This window comes from Lepus europaeus, chromosome 19 (assembly GCF_033115175.1).
Source record: "Lepus europaeus isolate LE1 chromosome 19, mLepTim1.pri, whole genome shotgun sequence".
Lineage (NCBI taxonomy): Eukaryota > Metazoa > Chordata > Mammalia > Lagomorpha > Leporidae > Lepus > Lepus europaeus.
In genome coordinates, this window is record NC_084845.1 from 35,030,179 (window position 1) to 35,043,334 (window position 13,156).

At 36.9% G+C, this 13,156-nt stretch overlaps 1 protein-coding gene across 1 annotated transcript in view; it reads right to left on the bottom strand.

Annotated features, from left to right (window-relative positions):
* ITFG1 (integrin alpha FG-GAP repeat containing 1) overlaps nucleotides 1-13,156 on the bottom strand; it is a 267,258-nt gene that overhangs the window by 67,732 nt on the left and 186,370 nt on the right. The window lies entirely within an intron of this gene.

Sequence of the window (13,156 nt, forward strand, 5' to 3'; positions counted from 1 at the left end):
ATCCTTTGCTGAAGTCTTCATACAGTCTCAGTGTTTTCTGGTGCAACATGTTGGCCATATTCAATTTGAGTAGGTTTTCTGTTCATCCTTCTACCTGCTTTTCCATCTTAACTAAGCATTTATCATGCTGTGGTTGTAACTTTTATATTTTCTGATGCCACAGCAAAATGAGCAGGGATTTCTTAAACATATAAGAATGTATGTAAGTATGTATTTTAAAGTTTTTAACTGATACATAATTATACATACTTATGGGATATGGTGTAACAATTATACAATATATACAATATGCAATGATCAGAACAGGGTAATTGGTATATCCACCACCTCCAAAATTTTATCATTTCTTTGGTTGGGAACATTCAAAATTCTCACTACTAGCTATATTACAAATATATCATTAATTCTTGTCAACCATAGTTATCTTGCCGTGCTAGAGAACAGTAGGAGCTAGTCCTACCCAGCTGCACCCACTGTACTCATTAACTATCCTCTCTTCATCCTTCCTAACTCTTGTTTCTGTTTTTATGAGATTTTTAGGTTCCACATGCAAGTGAGAACATGTATTATTTGTTTTTCTGTGCCTGAATTATTTCACTTAATGTAATATCTTCCAGTTCCATCCATGTTAATTTCTTAGGGCTGAAAAATATTCCAGTGTGCATGTATAACACATTTTTCATTATCTGTTAATCTGTCAATGGACACCTAGGTTGATTGAATTTCTTCACTATTGTGAATAGTGCTGAAATAAACAAGAGTGCAGATGTCTCTTTAACACACTAGTTTCCATTCCTTTAGATAAGTCCCTAGTGGTGGGATTGCTGGATCCTAGAGTAGTTCTATTTCTAGATTTTGAGGAGTCTCCACACTGTTTTCTGAAATGGCTTGCTAGGAATTGTTATTTATCTTTTTTATAATTTATCTTTTTGATAACAGCTGGTCTAAATGGAATGAGGTGATACTTCATTGTGATTTTGATTTGTATTTATCTGATTAGTGACATTTAGCATATTTTCATATAGTTATTATATATAGTTGTTACCCATTTGTAAATCTTCTTTTGAGAAATGTTTATTCAGGTCATTTGTACATTTTAAAATTGGATTATTTGTTTTTATTTTTTGCTATTGTTTGAGTTCCTTTTATACTCTGAATATTAATTATCTCTTGTCAGATAAGTTTATAAATATTTTCTTCCTTCCTGTAGGTTTCTCTTTACTCTATTGAGTCCTTCACTGTATGAACGTCTTTTAGTTTGAAATAATCCCATTTGTCCATTTTTGCTTTTGGAGTCATATCCAAAAAACATTTTCTGCTCAGACCAATGTTCTGAAGCACTTCCCCTATTCCCCCCCCCCCCCCCCCGGTAGTTTCAGGTCTTACATTTAACTCTTCAAACTAATTTTGAGTAGATTTTTTATGTGGCAAGAGATCATTGGAAGGGTGTCTAGTTTTATTCTTTTGCATATGGATGTACTTTCCCAACATCATTAATTGAAGAGACTGTCATTTCTCCAATGTATGTTCTTAGTGTCTTTGTCAAAAATTATTGGATGTAAATATCCAATAATTACTTCTGGATTCTATTTGGTTCCACTATTTATGTGTTTTTATGTCAGCACCATGCTGTTTTGGTTACTATAGCTCTGTAATATTTTGAAGATACTGTGATGCCTTCAACTTTGTTCTTTTTGCTGAACACAGCTTTGTTTTGTGGTTCCATATGAACTTCAGGTGTGGTTTTCTATTTCTGAGAAGAATGTCATTGATATTTTAATGTTGTCTGTATTAAATCTTAGATTGCTTTGAAAGTATAAACTTCTTTATCCTTTTCCACAATTTCATGGATAGACAGCTTTGTTCTTTTCACAGATGTTAACAACTTCAGTATGTAATTTTTTCCCTTACTGAGTTGAGAACTCTCACCTTTTCATTCAGAGGAAGCACAAATGGCTTCTTTTTGGCATATTCAAGTTGCCAGCCTCACTAGTTTTGCACTTTGGAGCCATTATTAAAGGTTACTTGAATACAAGCACTGTGATACTGTGACGGTTGATACGATTACAGAGGTGACTACTAAGTAGTTAGATGAATAACTTATACAACATGGATACATTGAACAAAGAGCTGACTTAATTCCTAGGCAGGAAACAGCAGGACAGTACAAGGTTTTCATCTCATTAGAATGGTGTGCAATTTGAAACCTAAAAATTGTCAAAATCTGGAATTTTCCATTTACCATTTTCAGCTGACCAAAGGTAATTGAATCCACAGTAAGTGAAACCAGGGATAAGGGGTACCCATAGTATCTAGATCAGTGTCAGGCATACAGTAAGTGCTCAATGTAAGTTATTTTGGCCAAATAAGTGATTATCTTTGTATTAGATTATCGGTAAAATTTTACTTGTGAGTATATAAAATTGCTTTGTAAAAAAATAAGGTTATTAGTTTTCAGTAAAATCCTTTTCTAAAAATCCAGTGTGGGGGTTTCTCAACCTTTAACATGCAACAGAATCAAGTAGAGGGGTCAATAAAATACAGATTAATTTGCTACACTCCTGGAGAGGGTCAAGGAATCAGTATTTCTTACAAGTTTCCAGAAGATTGTGATGCTAGTGGTCTGGTGATTCCTCTTTGGGTGTTATTGGTCTACTCAGATTATATCTTTTATGCTCTATAAAAATCAGCAGCCTGATAGGGGATTTAGTGTAATCTAAGCCTCTTTATAGGATCGGATATCACAGAATACAAGATAATATAACCATTAATTTAGCTCAATGCCTAAGACAAGATTTGAAACACTTTTCATTTTTCTCAGTTGCTTTTAGTGATATAAACTTTTTTTTCTTTTTAGTAGTCATGCTTAACCAGTACCATTCAATGGAGTTAAATGAAGGTTCACAGAACTGAAAGGCACTTACAAAGAAAGATTAAGATTAGGATAATTAAGAAGCTTTCTGAATTGTGTGATACATATGCAAATGTAAAAATTTTATTTATTTAGCTTTAAATTGTATGACCTTAAAGTATATGTTGTATAACTATTTGCATATGGCCTATACCATCATGACATGAGCACACTCATTTTCCACGTCTAAGTATAAGATAGAACAACATGACCTTTCTCTCTTAAGGGCAAAGTTCAGGTTGAACTTCAAGATAGCTAGGTACATAAATGAAAAGTGGAATCTTGGAATCTTGTTGGATTGTCTGTGAGAGCAGAATTGCCTTTCAAGCAAAGAGTCAAATGGAATATACCGCCAAATGTAGTTATTTCAGCATTAAATAATCTTTATTAAAAATTATAAGCAAATTTTAAATTGCAATTGACCTTTAAAAATTGTAACTGGGTTAAATCCAAAGTAAACAGAATAAGCTGTAAGTGCAGACCAGTCTTAGTTTAAGCAACAGAGTAGTTCAAATCAAGGAATCCTGAAGGTCATTCAGGATCACCAAACAAAGAAAAAGCCACTGTATTTTGAAAGAAACATAGAAAGAGTTTATAAACAGTACAAAGAGTGTCTCAGAAAAGAAAGCTATCTGATTAAATGGGTAATTATGATGTCAGCTTGAAGAATTCAAGAGTACTGTTCATAACACACAGAAAATCAGAGAAAGGGAGTAATTTTTATACTCTACTGCAGTTGTTATTCTGGAAGTTAACTTTTTTCTGCAAAAACAGAGATAACATTTAGGCTCTGTGGTCCATGAGGTCTTCTGTTACCACTACTTGACTCAGATGTTGTATGGCAGCAGCCATAAACAACATGTGAGTGTGATGATGTTCCACTTATTTTTTTTTTAATCACAAAAATGAGCCAAGAGCTAGATTTGGTTCATGAGCTGCAGTTTTTTGGCTCCTGTTCTACCTAACAGAAGTAGTAATAAGTCAGAGATTTTTATAAACTTCTTTAAGAAGTAGTTTTACCTGATACAGACTTACTGATTTTAACATAAATTTTAAATGCTAATGATAAATGATATGTTTTAATGTTTAAAAGTGTTTTCCACATTCATGGAGTAAGGAAAAGGGACTTGCTATATATTGGTATACTTTTTGAAATTATATATATATATATTTGACAGGCAGGCAGAAATATTCTATCTTGATTCACTCTCTAAATGCCTACAACAGCCAGTGATGGGACAGACAGAAGCCAGGAGCCTGAAACTCAATCTGGGTCTATTTGTGGGTGGCAGTGACACAAGAACTTGAGTCATTACCTACTGCCTTCTAGGGTACACATGAGTAGAAAGCTAGACTTTGAAGCAGAGTTGGGACTCAAACCCAAGCACTGTGATATGAGATGCAGGCATCCCAACCAGCATCTTAACTGCTTTACTGATTGTAACTTTTAATAATATATAAAATTAACAATTGCTTTTAACTTTATATATTAAGTGGATAAATATGGAGTTCATCAAGATTTCATGAGATAAATGCTTCTCTCTTATATAGTTAGACATACAAGTTCTTGATCTGAACAGAAAAAGGCTCAAGATTTTTCTCCTTATCTATAGGCAGTAGGAACAGGCTGAGTTTGTGTGGCTAGGCATGAACCTGGTGCTGTCTTTGGAGGTTCAGTTTCATCTGAATTTTCCATCAGGTTTGAGGATGCAACCTGAGCAAGTGCTTCTATGTTAGCTGCACATCCCTTAGAGAACGCTTAAAGAATTCATCTCAATGAGCCGACTGCATCATAGTTTCTATGCTTTTTACTCCATCCACCATTTGTTCTTTGCATCCGTGAGTACAATGAGATGGCTCTTGTAGATATCTAGTTTCCTGTGTCTCCTCATATAACTGAACATTTTGTTAGAGAAAACCAAGGAGTATAAATTGTGCTTGCCAGTCTAGTTCATATTCCATGATTAAGACATCCACCTTCATTTCTATGAGTAAAAGAAGGGATGCTAGCTTTCAATAAAATGGGAGTAGATACCAAGATCTGGGTGTCTTAAAGAACTGCACTATGTTCTACCTTTGCATATAATTTACCCTCTTATTATACTCAGAATAAACAAGATAACAATATGGCTGTGACTAAACAGTAGATTTAAACTATGGAAAAATGTAAAATTCAGCTCTTGTAATGATGGATATGAAAACACAGCTAACTATAAGACATGGTGACAAACATTTTGGATTAACTTTGAAGTGTAAGCACCTGTTAGAACAAATTAAAACCTGAAGAGTAATTTTCCATATGCTGGGGCACAATTCAGGTTGGTAGTCTGAGGCACTAGGATATATTTTATGTTGAGCAATGAAAAGTTGAGAAGGTCACATCTGTGCAGAGTAAAGCAATAAAAACGGTGCCAGGAATCAACAGTTCCGCAGTGCTATTGCAACCAGCAACTGGTCCAGAATTCTGGGCTGTCTGCATTGAGGTACTCCTTCAATGAGCAGTTCACAAATTGTACCCAAAGAACTAAGAATAGACAGATCTCAAAAACAATTATCAAAGAACCTCAAAGAATATGTTCTCCCCCTCCTCCCCACAACTCCAACTCACATGGAGGAGAATCAAGTTTAAAGTCAAACTAAATGGATGTGGATAACTCCAACTGTCTAGGTCTGAAATTTATATGTATCTTTGTAGTCTAAGTACAAGGAATTCTTGCTCAATGAAATGAATACACACTAGAGTTTCTAACAAAAAACAACAATGTTTTCTCTTTGAATTTTTCTTAATCTGGAATGTATTTTCATGGAAAATGTTCAGCGAAATGACAATAAATTTTCATGACAAGAGATTAAGATATTAGCTATTCCAATGGATACAGAGCACTGTATGCAATTATTTAGCAAATATATCTTTTTTTGTGAAAATCGTAATACAAATTTCTCCCAAACCATCCTACACTTCTTTTTAAAAGTCACATTTGGGGACAGTGGTTAAAGTGCCTCTTGGAACACCAGCATCCCATCACAGAGTGCTTGCTTTGAGTCCCAGTTTCTCCACTTGGATCCAGCTTCCTCTTAATGTGCTTCCTAGGAGGCAGCAGATGATGATACAAGTACTGCCACTCACATAGGAAACTAAGATGGAGTTCCTGACCCTTGGCTTCAGCCTAGCTTAGCCCTGGCTGTTGTGGGCATTTCTGGAGTGAACCAGTAGATGGAAGGTGGCTCTTTCAAACACAGTGAAAATAAATTTTGAAAAAGTCATGTCTGATACTTGTTTGAAAGAATTTTGAGAAGTTAAGTTAAAAAATATTAATGTCAAATTTTTCATAATATAAGAGAAAAGGACTCTCATTGACTCCCTTTGTGATTTTAAGATGTGTCACACTGATGTAATGCAGTTTGATGTATTATACAGATTTACCTTTCCCTCTGTATGCCTATTTGTTGATTTGAAATTGGGGTTAGAATACTCACTTTCTTCACAGACTATTTTTTCAGTAGCCTGATCAAATTTTGCTGGTTTCTATGTCCATGTCAATTATCTGATTATCTAAGGATTTGTTTCTAAGTTTGGGTTCCTACAAGGGAGCTCAAATACATTCTACATCATTGGCTCTGGATAGCAAAACAAAACTGGAAGAACATATCAGACATATTACATTAGGAATAATCAATATTATGTATAATTATATGATATAAATTTATGACTAAGATATTAGAAAAATAACTTTCATAGTATGGGCTTTATTTTCTCAAATGTAACCTTTGTTTAATCCTACTCATTTTTGAAATAAACACTCACTGGCATCTTTCCATACCTGTGTTAATATTAGATCCATTGCCCAATCTAGTTCAATATTAAATTTTTATATTGTTTATTACTCCCTTTTTCAAAACAAATTCAATAAATTATTTGCTTTAATTTTAGTTATTTCTTTATGAAAATTGCAAGACATTTTCCCTTTGACCAAAGTTAAGTAAAGGACTATAAAAAACATTCAAATGCAGAAAATATTTTTTTATCTTTGCTATGAAAATTGTATTGCCATTGTTAGCTGTGAATGGAAATGCAAAGTTATAATTGAAAATAAAATAATATTTTAGGGAATGTCAAATAAATAAACAGGTTGTAATTAATAAATATTTGTTAAAATTACGCCTGGTATCATTTAATGGATAGGTAAAACAGTACCAAGTCAGAAAACTCACTTAGCCAAAATAAAAACAAAGAAATACATTTGGCTTGAACTTTGTCAGCTAAGGGTAAGGAATAATTAGTAGAAATGAGGGGCCAAGGGAAAGAAAAGGTCACTGAGACAAGGGACATGGGAAGAGGAGTGGACTTTTGTAGGGAAACCCTGGATTGCAGACGTGGAGGTCCCTGTCAGGTACTCAGAAAGAAGCTCTGGTGAAAAGAATTACCAAGTGACAGAGAAGAAGCCACAACCTTCACTGAGGGAGGACGGCCAAAGAATGCCTTTGGATGAAAGTAAAAGAACCACGACATTAGTTGAGTCTTTAAAGGACCAAAAAAAAAAAAAAAAAAAAAAAAAAAAAAAAAAAAAAATCAGGAAATAGGAATATAAATATTCTCTTGACTCTCAGATATTTATATGATAGCTTTCACTAAAATGTTGGTATTTTCATTAATTTGTGACAAATACTTTAAAAGATTTGCCAGATAAGAAAAGGCAGGTGACAATCAGACTTCTTATCTAATCTGAAAGACAAATGGAACTCCAGTATTTCTCAAATAATAGGAACTTACTATTCTTACTGATACAGGGACATTATAGGGGCAGGGGAAAAACAACAGTGACAAACAATAGCAACTATATTCTTTGAGTGGTTTATTGTGCATTAGGCCTTAGTATGATTTACCTAGATTAATTCCTGTGATTTATCAAAGCTTTAGGAGTTAGTATGGTAAGGAGAATAATGGTCCTCCAAAGATGTATACATTCTGATTTCCAGAACCGGCTGAATACGTAACCTTGTAATATAAAGTCTGTAATTTGAATGTGACTTGTGATTAAGGATTTTGAGATGAGGAGATATATTGAATTATCAAGGCAGGCCTAATGTGATCCCAAAGGGCCTCATAAGGGAATGGAGGAAGGCAGGGTGGCTACACTGCTGGCTTTAGAGCTGGAGGAAGGGGCCCCAAGACAGGGACCATAAGCAGCCTTGTGAAGCTGGAAATGGCAAGGAAAGAGATTTTTCCCAAAGCCTCAGAAAAGAAATGCAACCCTGCTGAGGTTCAGTGAAACAGTTTAGTCTTCTAATCTCCAAAACTCTTTAGAAGAGAATAAATTCGTCCTGAGTTAAGCCACTAAATGGATGATAATTTGTTACTGGAGCAACAGGAAAATAATAGAAGTTGTTACTTTCATATTAGTTTTTTTTTTTTTCATTTTAGAGGCATGGTATATGAAGCTTAACCAAAGTTAAAGAATTTTCCCAGTTGTTGTAGATAAAGAAATTCACATTTTACATATCATTTTTTTCTTTTCTTCGAAATAGGAGTTGGACGTTACGGGAGAATAGAAAGGCTATTAAATAGCCCTTCTGAAGAATAAGAGTTTCTGGTCTGATATGTAAGGTTATTGCTTAGAAACATACATTACAGTATTTAGAGAAAAGAAGGTTTGATGGATTTACCTTAAAATACTCTTTGGGGGGATATGAGTGGTAGGTTAGGTAAATTAAGTTGAGGGTATGGGTGAAATAATATTGGATATATGATAACACTGCTGAAATTGGGTTGCAGTTTAGGCATATGGAGTTTTATTATACTAGTCTTTAGAGATATTAAATTTATTTTTTTGGGGGGAGGGCAGCATTGTGGTATAACAGGTAAAGCTTCTGCCTACAATGCCAGTATCCCATATTGGTGCTAGTTCAAGTCCTGGCTATTCCGCTTCTAATTCAGCTCCCTGCTCATGACCAGAGAAAAGCAGCAGAAGATGGCCCCTGCCACCCATGTGGGAGACCTGGAAGAAGCTTTGGCTTGGCCCACTCCTGGCTGTTGTGGATATCTGGAGAGTGAAACCAGCAGATGGAAGATTTCTCTTTGTCTCTCCCCCTCTATCTGTAACTCTGACTTTGAAATAAATAAATAAATCTTAAAAAATTTTTCTAATTGAAAAAATTAAAAATTAAGAGAAATGAATGATATAAAGGAAAATATACTGCTAGAAGCTATGGAATTATATGAAGAAAAACTTTTTTGAAAAATATCAACAAAGATAAAAATGCAAGGAGTTTCTTTTTTCTGTTGTGACATGTCACGAAATTGGAAGTTGTCATTCCTGTCTTTTGATAATAAGAAAAAGGTCAAAGAAGCTGAAAGTCAGCAACTTTTCTTAGATCCATTAGAGAACTGGGGTCACAGGACAAACTGCTACTCTGAACACTGCCAAGACAAACAGGTGAGAATGGAGAGTCACAGCTTGTATGTAGCAGAAGCCCAGGAACAAAAGGTTGAGCAGTGCAGGTATGAACTCTAAAAGTATAACTGACAAATTGCTGGTAGCTCAGTGTGGACCTGACTCAGTGTTCAAAACTCTGTAGGGATGGGGAGAGGAAGGCTTAGAAATACTACCACATGGAAACTTTTGTCAGTTTGACCTCCAGAAGTCCTCTTAGGTTCTCACTGTAAAGACTGGAGAAAAATACCTTCATAGTTCCAGCAGGGGGAGGGAGAACTAACCATCCTGAAACATGCTCAGAGCTTTCTGTTGTCTTTCACAATAGCCTGCCCTCAAGGAAAACTATTTATCAAAATATTTACAAAATCCTAACTGACCAGAAGAGAAGAGAAGTACCACCTCCAGTGCCTCTGGACTTCCAGTCTCAAGGAAAGCTAGGAAGGAGAGCTGAAGCACTTGTGACGGTCACAGCCCAGAGACAAGGTTCACTAAGACTGGGAACGGATAGGGCTGCAGAATACTGCTCTTACCCCCACACCTACTGTACTACCATATGATCTGGGCTCCCATGTAACAGAGGATTACAGGGGAAAGAATTAGAAGCATCAGAACCTATTTAAAAATGTAGTTTGCAGGGAAACATAGAGAGAGGAGACAAAAATCAGGACAGGAGAGGACATTTTTGCCTTTGATGTCATAGCTACTGCAACAGTATATCATTGCACTCCTAATCAGATAAATATAACACTTAACACTAAAGGCCTATCTATCTCAGTTCCTTTCATATAATACATCATGTTCAGATTTCAAAAAAAAAATTATAATGCATGCTAAAAGTCAACCAACCCACCCAGCAAAACCAGCATGAAGAGACAAAACAAGCAGGAGAAATACATTCAAATATGACAGACTATGGAATTCTCAGACCAGGAATTTAAAGTAACTGATTAATATGCTAAGAGCTCTAATGGAAACACTAGACAACATGCAAGAACAGACTGTTAAGGTGGGGGGAAAAATGGAAACTCTATGAACCAGATCAAAAGGAAATGACAGAAATAAAAAAAGCAACGCTGTAGCAAATGAAGAATGTCTTCAATGGGCTCACTGGTAGACCAGACATGGCAAAGGAAAGATTCTAAAAATCAAAGATTCTGAGGTTTTCAAAATGGAAATGATGGAATCTGGGTGGGATTAGTACCTGAGCAGTTCATTACTGTACCAGCCAGTCACCTACACCAGGGGCAATATATAGCCAGCAGAACTGTAAAGAATATCATAGGCTGTATAGTTTCTCTCTTAGTCTGATGCTGGGTCATACGCAGTGTTAATACTTCCTACTACAATATAATGTCAATGAATATAAAGAAGCACCACTTTTTCACAAGTGGGCATACACATGGTATAGCATACTGGGAGAGTATATAGTGCATTTGTTTTTCTTAAGTTGTGATGAAACTGTGATCTATGATGTCAGTGAGGAAGGAAAATGATATATGCAAAGGGTAGTTTCACACGATGTTAATGTCAAAGAATGCCGTAAATGGATGCCTGTGGGGCTGATGTGTCACCTGCAGAAAAACGCAAGGTGCTGCACTGCGAGCATGGTTGCTATAAGAGCAGCTCTGTATGCTGGACTAAGCTCCTATGACTTCTCAATGATTCTGGTCTTTGTAAGAATCAGCTTATACTCAGACAAGGAGAAGAGAAGCATTATGGATGTTAGAAGCTGCTGTGGTTGGGTGTGGTTCCCCAAGGGCTCATTGTGACTGAAGACATGGTCTACAGGGAAGTGATATTGGAAGTTGGTGTGGACTTTTAAAAGGTGGTACCTGGACTGACACTGTGGTATGCAGTGGAGAAAGCTGTGGCCTACAGTGCTAGCATCCCATATGGGCACCGGTTCAAGTCCTGGCTGCTCCACTTCTGATCCAGCTCTTTACTGTGGCCTGGGAAAGCACTGGAGGATGGTCCAAGTCCTTGGGCTCTCCTGCATCTACATGGGAGACCTGGAAGAAGCTCTTGGCTCCTGGCTTCTGATCAGCCCAGCTTTAGCCGTTGCTGCCATTTGGGGAGTGAACCAGTGGATGAAGACCTCTCTCTGTCTTGCCTCTGCATCTCTGTAACTGCCTTTCAAATAAATAAGAGGTAAATAAATGAAAAGCAAGGAGACAGTAGATTGAGAGAGCTCCTACCCACACTGGCTTATTCTACTAGTGCTTAAAATGGTTGGAGCTGACCTGAGGTTAAAGCCAGGAGCCAGAAACTTAATCCAGATCTCCCATCTTGATGTCAGGAAACTCATTACCTTAGCCATCACTGCTGTAACCCAGGGTCTACGTTAGCGGAAGCTACAGTCAGAAGCCATAGGTGTGTAATGAACCTAGGCACTTTGCTATGTGACACAGGCATTTGAATAAGCATCTTAATCACTAGGCCAAAAACTTGCTCCTGTCAGGTATTTTGCATTAGTAATGCAAAACTGACTAATATAGAATTATAATATGCTTCTGTCATACAGCTTTGCCTATCAAACTGAGTTAAAATGAGTGAATTCAGGGCCTGTGTTGTAGTATAGCTGGTTAAGCTTCCACTTGCAATGCTGGCATCCCATATCAGAGTCCCACTTTGAATCCCAGCTGCTTCATTTCCCATCCAGCTTCCTGTTTCTTAATGTATTTGGGAAGGCAGTGGAAGATGGCACAAGTGCTTGGGCCCCAGCCTACCCACGTGGGAGATGAGGAAGGTTTTTCCCTTTGTCACTCTGCCAAATAAATAAATAAAATGTATTTTAAAAGTTGAGGGTGCTTAATTTCAACTTTATAAAGTTCTTTGCACAACCACAAAATCAAAGAGCCATACAATAGATATGGTCAATTAGACAAAGGAAGAGGAAGAAAGGATTTGACTGTTTTATAAACTAGGCAGATAAGTCCTGAATAATCAATCTTTCATTTTTTTAAAAAAGATTTATTTAGTATTTGAAAGGCAGAGTTAGAGAGAGAGAAAAGGAGAGAGAGAGAGGGATACAGAGAGCGAGCTTCCATCCTCTGGTTCATTCCTCAAATGGCTGAGACAGCATGTGCTGGCCCAGGCTGAAGTCAGGGGCCAGGAGCTTCTTCCGGGTCTCCCATGTGGCTTCAGGGGCTCAAGGACGTGGGCCATCTTCTGCTGCTTTCCTGGGCACATTGGCAAGGAGCTGGATCAGAAGTGGAGCAGCCAGGTCTCAAACTAGTGCCTATATGAGATGCTGGCATGGCAGACTGCAGCTTAACCTGCTGAGCTACAATGTCAACCCCTAATCTTTCATTTCTGATTAATCACATCTCTATATTTATGATGTGATATGCTGTAGTGGCTTTTCTCTTTAGATTCTCCCTTTCGGACTGAGACAGGAAGTGCTGGCTGCTGAGAGTCATAGCTGGATTCCTCCCTACAAATTGTTCTCAAAGGGAGCTGCCTTGTATCAAGTATAACCCCTTCCTGAGAGCTGGCTGCATGTAGGTTCTGCTTAATGTACAAAGGCCTGGCCTCTCGGCCTCAGTTCTGACCAATCTGAATTACCATCCTAGTGTCAGAGCTGCTTGTGCATCACAGACCAACTTCTGACAATCCAGCTTCCTCAGTATTTCAGAGGTGTTGCTTGCAGGTTGAATCCAGGAGCATCCCTGGGTATGTTTCTACATGTGTTAAATATGGCATGTTGCCCAAGTATACGTAATGGAATGTTTCCCAATTATACATAATAGTGGTAATGTTGTGCTTTAAAGAGATAGTAAGAATATGAGACTATAACGAGAACACTTAGCTT